This window comes from Callithrix jacchus, chromosome 18 (genome assembly GCF_049354715.1).
Source record: "Callithrix jacchus isolate 240 chromosome 18, calJac240_pri, whole genome shotgun sequence".
Lineage (NCBI taxonomy): Eukaryota > Metazoa > Chordata > Mammalia > Primates > Cebidae > Callithrix > Callithrix jacchus.
Genome location: NC_133519.1, coordinates 49,615,917 through 49,628,083, shown reverse-complemented (window position 1 = coordinate 49,628,083; position 12,167 = coordinate 49,615,917).

Here is a 12,167-nt window from a genome sequence, read left to right as displayed (position 1 = left end):
CAGAAATTCAAACCATCATCAGAGAATACTACAAACAACTCTATGCACATAAACTAGTAAACCTGGAAGAAATAGATAAATTCCTGGACATCTGTGTCCTTCCAAGTCTAAACCAGGAAACTTTATTTACAAACAAAGATGGTTGGTCAGATTTGGTTCACAGGCCTTTGTTTTCTGATACCTGCTTTAGCTCAGTGTTATTTATAATACCTGGTCCATGGAATGTCTATTACTAGTCCAGAATGTGACAAGGAGCTTTTACCAGAATGTAAATCTGTAGTGTTTCTTTCACTGAGGAAGTTTTATAATATTTATGAAAATGTGAAAAATATGGCAATTGAAGTTAACACTGCTCCATGACTATGTAGGTTGATTTACATTCTGTCTCAAGCTCCTTGTCTCCCCATGGACTGAGAAAAATTTTTTGGCCCGCACTGGTTCCTGGAGGGCACTGTGTAGCACTGCTCAAGCTTATTTTTCTGTACATCCATCTCTGAAAATGTTGCAATTCATGATTAAGTTAAATTTAACCTTTTTCTCCCCCAAAATAGAGAATACTTCTTCTGCTACTTATTTTGTTGCTATGCTTGGAATTATAGCCCTGCTGAAGGGCAGGAGCAGGGGCAGTGCCAGCAATCCCATCTTCAGCAGCTGTGGAAGTGCTGGGTCTTCACTTCCTTCATTGAGCCGATATTCACTCTGTATTTATCTTTAAGGATAATACATGTCGAATCTTTAACTTTTGTAGTAAATTACCTATTAGAGAAGATCATTATTGAGAGATAATTTTAACTTTTATTTCAAATAATACCATAAAAAATATTTAGAGAGAACTTACACACATTTGCCAATCGCTCTATTTATATCAAAACCACAGTTAAAAATGTTATGATATTTTGCCACCATAAACACATGTGAAAAGTGTTTTCCTCCACAGTATAGGTAACTTGGGGGAGTGCTGATATGCAGTTTAATATCTACAAATTAAAACTGCTACTATGAATGTACTTCCAGCGTTCCTAGTCTTCTTAAAACAATAGCAGACATGAGGATGACGATTTTATGCAAGAAATTAGGAGATGTTACTCTCTCTTTCTTCAATTCTTATCTACATGTGATAAAATTTCCAACTTCTTAAAACCTGAACCAACGGATGTTTTTCTGTACTGTGTAATCTTTCTTAATCATTTAAGTTTAAATGGTTTGGAATTGATGTCTCCATATTTTTTAACATATCAAATGACAATTTAAAATTAACTATATTACGTGTGAAATGAGTAACCATTTTGAATTTTTTGTTTTACAGTTATAATTAGTGAATAATTTGTGGGGTGTGATGATTTCCTACTGGAAACAAATAATCTTATGACATATACTGCATTTTTATTCATGCTTTTAAAGAATTTAGCAATATTCAGAATATGTAGGAGTTCTTCTTTGGGCCAAACAGCACCTTTCTTTGTCACACAAATCCCTCAGAATATGTCGCAAGTCTTGGCTTCGTGTGGATTTTAGAGATGTGAGAGAAAGTATCACAAAAGATAAAGCATGGTTTGGTAGAACCGTAGATTCATACCTTCATTAAGCATTTATTGGACCATTAGTCAGTGTTCAGAATTTCTGTTTAAAGCACTTGAAGATAACAATTGAGTATGATAGGACTTCATAAATGTGCTTTATAATTTAGATTTAGGTTTTCATAGCTTTTATCAATTTAGTCACATACAAGCAGAGATGTTTGATCATATTCCATTTCCTGGCTTCGACATTTCAAGCCTCTCCAGGGCAGAAATGAAAGATTATGAGTGTGCTACATTTCTATAGCTCTTTCATTTCTACCCCAACCCTAGCTTACTTTCATGTCTACAATAAAAATTTTGATCCAGGCTGAATTTATGTGAACATGATTTTTTTCAGATTGACCTACTCTGTGACTGAATTTTGTAATGAAACCTTACCAGGTTGTTATACACCACTGCAACTGGGCATCTTAAAATTAGTTGGAAGAAGCAGAGTATGTTACCAAGGGATATGCTGACTGGATAAAAAGTGGGTTTTACCTTGTTTCATATTTTTTGAGCATATAAGCCACTTTAAAATTTGCCAGTCTTTACAGCATTAGCTCTAGATATTTCAAATGTGCTAAGGTTAGAAAGTGCAGTAAAAAATATAAAACATCATGTGAAGGAAATTCTGATATGCTATTATACTAAGGAAAGTAGATGGAAGTTCAGGAACGTGTTGGAAAGAAATCAAGAGAACTAGATTTTCTTGTTGTGACTTCCCTACCAACTGGTTGCAGCGTGAAGGATGAATGATGTTTGTGTCACGGATGTGTACAGAATGTCATCAGTTGGTGTTGTCACTCCAAACTGTTTCTCAGTTTTGAGGAAAGTCAAAGAAACACTGTTTTACTCAATTGGGCCAAAGTAGATTCATGTGCAATGTCTGTAGAGAAATGTGGAAGTGAAAATAGCTCACATACTCTCCATAACTGTAGTAAAAGGTGGTATGCAAATCGGCTGAAATAACTGGGTTGCTTCGGTTCAGATTTTAACTCAGCCATTTACTGAGTGACTTGGAGGAGGCTTTCTCATCCCCCTAAGCTTTGCTCTCCGCTTCTGTAGATTTAAGAACACTGACCTCATACCTTTGTTGTATTTAATACGTATAATTATATGGAATAGTTTCTGGAATAAAAGTAGCTGCACAATAAATGTTATGTCTTATTATTTTATCAGTGCAATGCTAAGTAATTATGGTTTTATTAGTGCAATGCTCAGTAACTGTGGTTACTTTTGAATCTATTTTGGAGTGAACCCTGGAGTCCAGGGTTCTAGATTGAAAACTATTGCTCTAAACTCATAAACTTACAGAACTGAATTTTAATTTAGAAAAATAATTTAAATTAGTAAACAAGATTTATAAAACAATATTCTCATTGTTTATTAAAGTTATAAACTGGTAGGCATTTTATATATGTGGTTAATTCAAAATAGTTTGTTCCATTTTATTTTGACGTTCTACACTGAGTTGATAAAGAAAAGTTAGGGTATTAACCTTATTTGCTGATAAATACCCAGAAGATAACTTTTCTATCCAAGGCTGAGCACAGACTGAATACTAAATTGTTGTTTTGATGTTGGTATTATTTTATCCAGAAGTCACTTTTATTCTTAATTTCTAGCAGTGTTGCTTTGCTTCTCTTTCCTCTTCTTTCTCCTCTTGTTCTTCTTATACTGATAGATGTGAGTTTTCTGTGCTACAGACTGAGGATGCTACATTTAAACTACATATCTAAATGCATGAAAGAGTAGAGATGTTTCTGAATTATTTATAGTCATCCATACTGTATAAAAATACTCTGAGTAAATAGAATTATGTATAAAAGAGCCCATAATCTAATATATTATGATGTTTTATAATATATTAAAGTTACTCTAAATTATAGACTGTACCATGTGTTAAACTTCCACAAAACATAATTTTAGTAACAAACACATTTAATTTATTGGTTCACTTGTGAATGTTGGTTTTCCCTGGGAAATTCTGCTTCCAAAGTAAAACAAGTCTTACCTAGTGAAGTGTCTTATCTAAATGTTGTCTGAACCCCTTTGTGTTCTGTAATAACATGACACAAAATAATGTCAACTTAAATAGCTGTTTGGCTTTTCTGTATTTAGTTCTGAACCATGTAGACATGTATTATCAAGCTTCAAAAGTGTACTTCATGTAATAGCAATCATTGTCATGAAATGTTTTATAAATAAACCACATCATTTTACATTTTATTTAAATGTGTAGGTTTGCCGAGGGCCACGCTGTCACTTCCTTTTACTAAAATAGATTGCCTTAAATATCACTATCACAATACCACTGTTCAAGGTTCTATAGAGAGCTCTGGATTGGAAAAAGTTATATTCTGACACTTTCTGCCAATAATAGAAAGGAATCTAAGTCTCTCTTAAGCAAGACATGTATGCAGAATCTCATAGGAGTTCCAGTTTTTAATTTAAAAATTATGATATAGAAAATATTGTTATAACTATTTTTATTAATTCTTGTTGTAAAAAATTGCCTAGAGGAGGTTCTAAACTTCATTTTTGAGGACTTTTTACTTTTTCTTCTTTACACATTTATAAATTTTTGTTCCATTCTCTGACATTGTTGATAAGGAAAAATACCAAAATAAACATAAAAAATGAATTACTGAATAGCTATCAGCTGAAACATACTTAATTGTCATAGCAAAAATATTTTTATTCTTAAGTTTCTGGCATGCAATTTGGTTCATAATGGTAGAGTCATTTGGAAAACTCAGAATGTTTCCTTTTTTTGTTTATTATGGTATTTTTTTTCATATACTTATGGTTTATTTCAGTTAAGGTTGAAGAAAATAGAAATTATATCACAAGGTGAACAGCAAATTGGCATAGATGATATAGGGTGTTTCTGTATTGAAATTTATTTATATAAACTTCAGAATTTGGGATGTATTGGGTTTTGATCATTGAATGTGACATTTTTTGTTTATAAAATGGTTGATCATTTATGCCATATTTAGAAATATATTTTTATATTTGAATTTCCCGTATATAAATCATGTCAGAAAAACTCACATAGAAACTCCTTTATAAGAATTCCACAAAATTTTCACAATTGATTGTGATTATAATCGAATGTTTCACTTAATCTTTCTGTCCATATTCACGACAAGATTGTGCAGAGATGTAATAATTCATTTTTTAAAACAATTCTTGAAAATATGTAACAGGATTTTGTCAGTTTCTTCATCATATTATTTACAAATAAAACATTTATAAATATTTGAAACCTATCTAAAATAGCTAAATACTCACTTAGTTTAAGTCTCAGGGAGATAAGGTAATAAAAGCGAGGCTGATATATTTTAAAGGTGAGGTAGGGATAGTGCCGTAATAAACACCTGAAATAAAAGTACTAGTTTGTATTTTAATATCGGATTATGTATTTTAATATTCTTGTTATCCTTACTCTTCCCTCACTACTCAAGCCTCAGTAAGGGTCTTTTAAGTCTACTGCCGCAAGCATACAATATTCAGAAGCACTCCTACTTTTAATTGGAAGAATAAAGGGAAGGAGAAAAGTATTTAGTGAATTTTATAATCTTATGTACAAACATCAGCAGCCCAAATGTGATGACTCAGAGCACAGTGTTTATGCCAGTGAGAGAGAATTGGTGAGGAGTCACAATAACACGGAGTACTGGATTGCCAAAGCAGGCTCAAACGAGTAAGAAATCTTACCCAATAAAAAGTGTCGCTCTCATGTTGAGAAGGTGTAATCATGAGGACTAGGTAAGACTTCAGTGCAGTTACCCAGTTTATTTCATGCCGGTCAGAATGTGCTGTGGCTCAACTTACTACACGAGGCCTCTGTGTGATATCTGTGGCTGCCTAAATGACGCAGGAGAGAACTGTTTTTCCATGACACACTGTCATAGCGAATTATCTTCAGATGGTTGTATAACTTATGTGACATATTCCAGAAAGCCATATGCTATAAATTCATAGATTCCTGGTTCACTAAGTACAAACAATCAGAGACAAACTATGTGTGTTCTGCTAAAATCTTTTCATAGATAAGAACTCTCTAGATAGATAATAGGGAGGCTCTCCGTCTCCCTTGTCCTGCCACAAGCAGGTTTATGTATCGCAGAGCTTCTGCCTAATTATTTTCTTTCTGGGAGATATTCCTGAAGATACATTCAGCTACAGGGCAGGAGAGAGACTAGAGGAAAAGAGCATTCAGTTAATGGCTATTGGGTCTTTGGAAATAAATCCAGTGTTTGCCTTATCTTTTCAGCTTGGTCCAGGGAGAATGTATGACTCTGGAGATACCAAATAAGTTTGTAGGTATCTCAGTGCTGAATATATCATGGAACAATTTCCCCAGGGCACAGCCAGCAAGGTAACAACAGTGTCTTGGAATATCAGAATGTTAGATTATCAGTGGTTGCATGAAGGACTTAGTGGACCAGCTTGAGGCTGTAACCATAGCTTGGCACATCCAAGCATGTTGAAGAAGGCAGTTTAAAAGTTAGTGTGTCTCCAATTAAACATGGAAAATATGTGTGAAGACCAGTGAGCTAGAAGAGGTCTCACCAAAGGACAAAGAGGTATATTGAGTGTGAACCTGTCAGCTGGATGTCATGGCAGATTGGAGACATCAACAGCAGCAAATGCAATAGGGGTAAAGAATGATACCTAGACAAGGAAAGATCAGCTAGCCTTGGTGATGGCCAGTGGTGGCAGCAGACATTCCATGGACAAGATATCCTTGACTCCATGCCAGGAAACCATGTGAGGCCACTGAGAATTATATTACTTCAGGGACAGGAGAGGAAGAAGAGGGAGAGCAAACTTGATTTGACTCAGGTTGAGGGTAATATCACAGCCTTGCACACCCAAGCCTGTTGAGGAAGGCATAAAAAGGAATAAATGATCAAAATGAATTTTTATCTTGGAAGAGGCTATATTACCTTGAGTTGGTAAGATAAATTCTTTTAGTTAAAAATGAATGTCGTAAACCAAATGCATTCATTTTCAGAAATACACATCACTTTTCTTGAAAGACTGAATTCATTATAACTGTGACATTCAAATATGCTTTTCATCCTTTGCATGCTTTTTGTCCTTTGCTGAAGAACAAGTAAATAATAGAGGGAAACTGAGTCAGGAAACATCTCTGCTCTTATCAGTTGTGTTACCTTGATCATGTTACTTTATCTCACTGACTTGTAGTTTCCTTATGAAGAATAACTATTCATGCATTTGCTGTAAAGAATAAATGTGAGGAGGTGAAAATACTGAGCATGTGGCCTGGTACATGTAGATTTCCAATAAGTGCTTGGAAAAGCATAATCGGAAGCAATGTAATGGTTTCATATCATTTCATATACTATGTAGCTTCTGCTTCCACACTAAGGCAAATCTTCTGGGACCCTTCGAGATTTTAAGTCACATTTTTGTTCTTCTGTTTCCGGAGTGAAAACATTCCACCATTCAAATACAAGTGAATTTGCAAACTTCAGTGTTTTGAAAAGGAAGACACTGGTTGACTTTTGATTGCTGCTTTAAAAAATGTCCTGAGGAATGTCCTAAGTTTTCAAATGTTAATAGAAATAGATGTTTCAATTTTGAATTAGGGAAAAAACATACCAGATACCACAAAGCATTAGGGTAGTCCTAAAGGTAATCTTCTTTGTATGTAAGTCCTCTTTGTATTAGGGTAGTCCTAAATGTAGTCAATGAACCCTTACAGATGCTGATCTGAAATAAGCCTTGCTATTCTGGAAGTAATCCTCTATAGCATTCATCTTTATTTTTTAAAACACTGATATTTAATTATTTGAATTCATTATGAGACTTTTGTTGACTCATTATAATTTATATGAAAGGAATAGGTGAACACATTTGTGATACTTCCTTTATTATTCATGCATTTATTCATTCTATTTTATAATCTCAGTTATTGCACTAATGTTACAGGGATGTGTGCATTTTCAAGAGGCTGTGTTCACCTCAAATGTAATAAATAACACCTGCGAGCTATTTGAGAGCACTTGTTCTCTCATGTGATCAGGAGTATACAGGTATAAAAGATGCAACATTTCCTCAGGACATTTTGAAAGCAGCAATCAAAAGTCAACCAGTGTCTTCCTTTTCAAAAGATGTCCACTGAGGTTTGCAAATTCGTTTGTGTTTGGATGGTGGAATGACAGGCATGAAACTAATTAGAGACAAAAGGCTACACTGCCATTCTGTCTTCTGGGTACAGTACACTCTAGGAGTTCTCTGACACTGAAGCTTGAGGGGGAACATATGGCTGAGATTCTCATTCTTCAACAAGTCAATCCAAAACAAAGCCCAACATGCTTCCCATAGTTTTAAAAATTTTAACAAAAAGCCTAAAGAAACAAAAGGAAGTTAAAAATATTCTAAACAGAACTTTTAGAAGTGATCATGGCAGCAACCTTTAATAAAGTAATAAATACTTTGATTGGCTTAATATTTTTAAATAACCAATTTGGACTTTAAACTTCACAATAGCATATAAATTATTTGGAATTTGTAATTGAAATAAAATCAAATGTGGTTGGTAAAATAATAGTGATATGAAGAAGCAATCTGTCATTTTCTTCCCAAGACCCATATTTTCTTTTAGGTAAAATATAGACATGGAACGGAAAGATCTTTAATTTCCATCGTTGCTCAAACATTTCCTGAAACTACCTCATCATTTTTTTTGTTGATTTTATTTCTGACTTTCTCAACGCTCAACATACATGTATGATAGCTTTATCTTTCATGACGATGATTCTGAGACTACCCTCTTGTGACACTGTGGGCTAAAATGATACTCTTTTGGAGCAAAATACTCTCAGTAAATGGACATTTTATATATATAAATAGCAAATTAAAAACAAAGTGTCATCACTTGGAACCTGGACCTCCAGGTGTTCAGTGAGAAACATGTTATCTCCTATGCAAATTAGGAACTTATCAGGAAGTCAGTGACAAATTTTGGTCTTTCTTACATTTTTATGACACTGTTGAAATCCGCAGAAGCTTAATATGAATAATCGGGTTACGATATGACCTTTGCAATGGGTGTCATTGTTAACTGTAGCCTTGTCCTTACATCACTCTCAAAGAGTGTTCCGTCAAATTCAGTTTCAAATCAGAAGCCAGTTGCTTTTGCACCTGTAGACTGAAACTAGCAGAAACAGAGGGATGGCTGTGCAGGATGCATTTTCTGGCCTGGAGCCACTCATTACAGAGGCTGCATTGGAGGAAGCTCAAACGCTTAGATGAAAACTTTTCTTAAAAGGACTGCAAGGAATAGTTTCCTGTAAGAAAACAGTCAAAATTTTAAATTAAACACAATCGAGAGACGATAGTGTGGTAGTTTAAAGTCATCCTCGCTGTTATATATTATATATTATTGTCTCTGGAATTAGAGTCAATAATATATAATTTCAAAAGATTATATATTTCTTTTACAATACTAGAAAAGAAAGTGAAAGAGTAATACTTAAACTTGGTTTTATTACTCTTTTCTTTAGAAATACAGAGATGAGAGAACATCTTCATTATGTTGATGACTGACTTAACTGAAATTAGAAATAAGAATAAAGTTAACATTTTTGAAGAAGTAATAGAACAGACCTATATTCACAATGACTGGAATATATTAATGTTTTCCATGGAGCCTCTCATAAAAATTATTATTTTTGGATCAGTGTGGTCAGTTCACAAGAAGTTTTTAAGCTGATCTAACATAATCAAAAGAGATAAACCAACAACACTGGATTTCATCTATTTGAGAGATTTAAAGAAATTCAAGATGAAACCCAAGGTTTTATGAGCTAAAATGTATTATTCACATATTAAATGCTTAATGATATATTTTAAAGTTGATGATTAATTTGATTCAACATAAGAAAGCATTTAGTCTCAATTCCACAGTCAAACTGCAAACATTTATAAACAGAAGAAAAAATGCTAAATATTTAACAAAATGACAAATTAGAAAAAAAAATATTATGGGATTTTTTTCCTCTTCCAATAGCAAATCATGCTAGTTTTGGTTATATAAGTGAAAAACTCACTTCCTATAATTTATTTGAATCTCTTAAAAGTGTCTTTGGGATTCTACAAAGAACCAGAGTCCAAGATGTTATATGAGTATAGCATAGATAGTTATTTTCTCAAGAAAAGGGCTTAGAAAACAAAAGGCAAAGATGTAGTTGTTTTGTGTTAAGGAGACATGCCATCATTTGCATCAGTTTTAAAACGTGTCAAGTTAGTTTTACATTTGGTAAATGGTAAAACACTATAGATTTTTTAAGCAGTGAAATATTTAATAGCTATTGACATTAGCGCCAGAAAAGTGTTTTTGATTCAGAGATGGTACTTTAAGATACTACTATACAATAATGTAGCAACCAAAAGAGCTAGTGTAATTTTTGAAAACAAACCAATAAATAGTTTATTCAGAATTTTTAAGGCTGTATAATGGATAGAAACAGGTGTAAACTTAGGCTCAAAATGCTAAAGAATAGAAAAACTGGATAGAAATAAATCTAGGTACATAAACCCATGAATGTTATGAATGAGGTAAAGAATTTTTTTTTTACAAATCTTCAAATGCCAGAAAAATATAGACATTTAAGATGTTATAAATAAAAGAATGAATTTTTACTTGATACAGTCAACAGAATTTCATAAATCTAAAGGTTAATAGTCATAGAAAATACAGTTTAATAAAAGGGATTAATAATTTTTACCTTTAATCAAGGAGCCACATATAACTTATTGCAGAAGCTGTGACTGGTTGTCAAGGAGACACGATATTCTTCCACAATGTGGCTCCTAAGGCCCCAGAATGCAAAGAAATAGAAAATTCACCATTGGCCTACATATAATAGTTTTTGTTTGGATCACTTGAAAAGATTACTTCAATAAATAAAATTATGTTCAATAGCATATATTTTTATAATACGTATAGGGAGGAAATAATTGCAACAAATATTAAACAAAAGTGATCAGTGTTGGTAAGTATTGAAAAAATCCACTAAAATATTAGTGTTTATAAGTTAAATAGTGTCAATAGCAAAAATATTATTGTTAAACTTATTCATTCTATCTATGCATTTTAATATTTCGATATACATTTGGAAAAATATATGTACCTTCATTTATTACAGATGGATATTATTATCTATAAATATATGCTTTAGTTTTCAGAAAACTCCAAACATTTTACAGAATTCATTCATATATGAACACCTGATTTTGATTATAAAGTTGTTATGGTTTGTCTGTGTCCCCACCCAAATCTCATCTTGAATTCTCATGTGTTGTGGGAGGGACCTGGTGGGAGGTAATTGAATCATGGGGGCAGGTCTTTCCCATGCTGTTCTCATAGTAGTGAATAAGTCTTATGAGATCTGATAGTTCTGTAATAGGGAGTTTCCCCAAACTATCTCTCTCCCTGTGCCTGCTGCCGTCCGGGTAGGATGTGACTTGCTCCTCCTTGCTTTCCACTGTGACTGTGAGACCTCCCCAGCCATGTGCAACTGCAAATCCATTAAAACTCTTTCTTTTGGAAATTGCCCAGTCTTGGGTATGTCTTTATCAGCAGTGTGAAAAAAAAAAAACTAATACAGTAAATTGGTACCAGTAGAATGGGGTGTTGCTGAAAAGATACCCAAATACATGAAAGTGACTTTGGAACTGGGTAACAGGCAGAGGTTGGAACAGTTTAGAGGGGTTGGAAGAAGACAGGAAAGTGTGGGAAAGTTTGGAGCTCCCTAGAGACTTGTTGAATGATTTTGACCAAAATGCTGATAATGATATGGACAATGAAATCCAGGCTGAGGTGGTCTCAGATGGAAATGAGGAATTTGTTGGGAACTGGAGCTGTGGTGACTCATGTTATGTTTTAGCAAAGAGGCTGGTGGCATTTTGCCCCTGTCCTAGAGATTTGTGGAACTTTGAACTTGAGAGAGATGATTTAGGTTATCTGGTGGAATAAATTTCTAAGCAGTAAAACATTCAAGAGGTGAGTTAGGTGATGTTAAAGGCATTAAGTTTTATAAGGGGAGTAGAGAATACAAGATGGGAAAATTTGCAGCCTGACAATGTGCTAGAAAATAAAATCCCATCTTCTGAGGAGAAATTCAAACTGGCTGCAGAAATTTGCATAAGTAACAAGGAACCAAATGTTAATCCCCAAGACAATGGGGAGGATATATCCACGCGTGTCAGAGGTCTGCATGGCAGCCCTTCCCACCACAGGCTGAGAGACCTAGGAGGAAAAAGCGATTTCATGGGTCAGGCCTACTTTCCTTGTGTTGTGTGCAGCCTAGGCACTTGCTGCCCTGTGTCCCAGCTGCTCCAGCCATGGCTGAAAGGGACCAACATAGAGCTTGGGCCATAGCTTCAGAGGGTGCAAGCCTCAAGCCTTGGCAACTTCCATGTGGTGTTGAGCCTGCCAGTGCGCAGAAGTCAAGAATTGAGGTTTGGGAACCTCTGCCAAAATTTCAGAGAATGTATGGAAATGCTTGGATGTCCAGGCATATGTTTGCTGCAGAGGTGGAACTCTCATGGAGAAACTCTGCC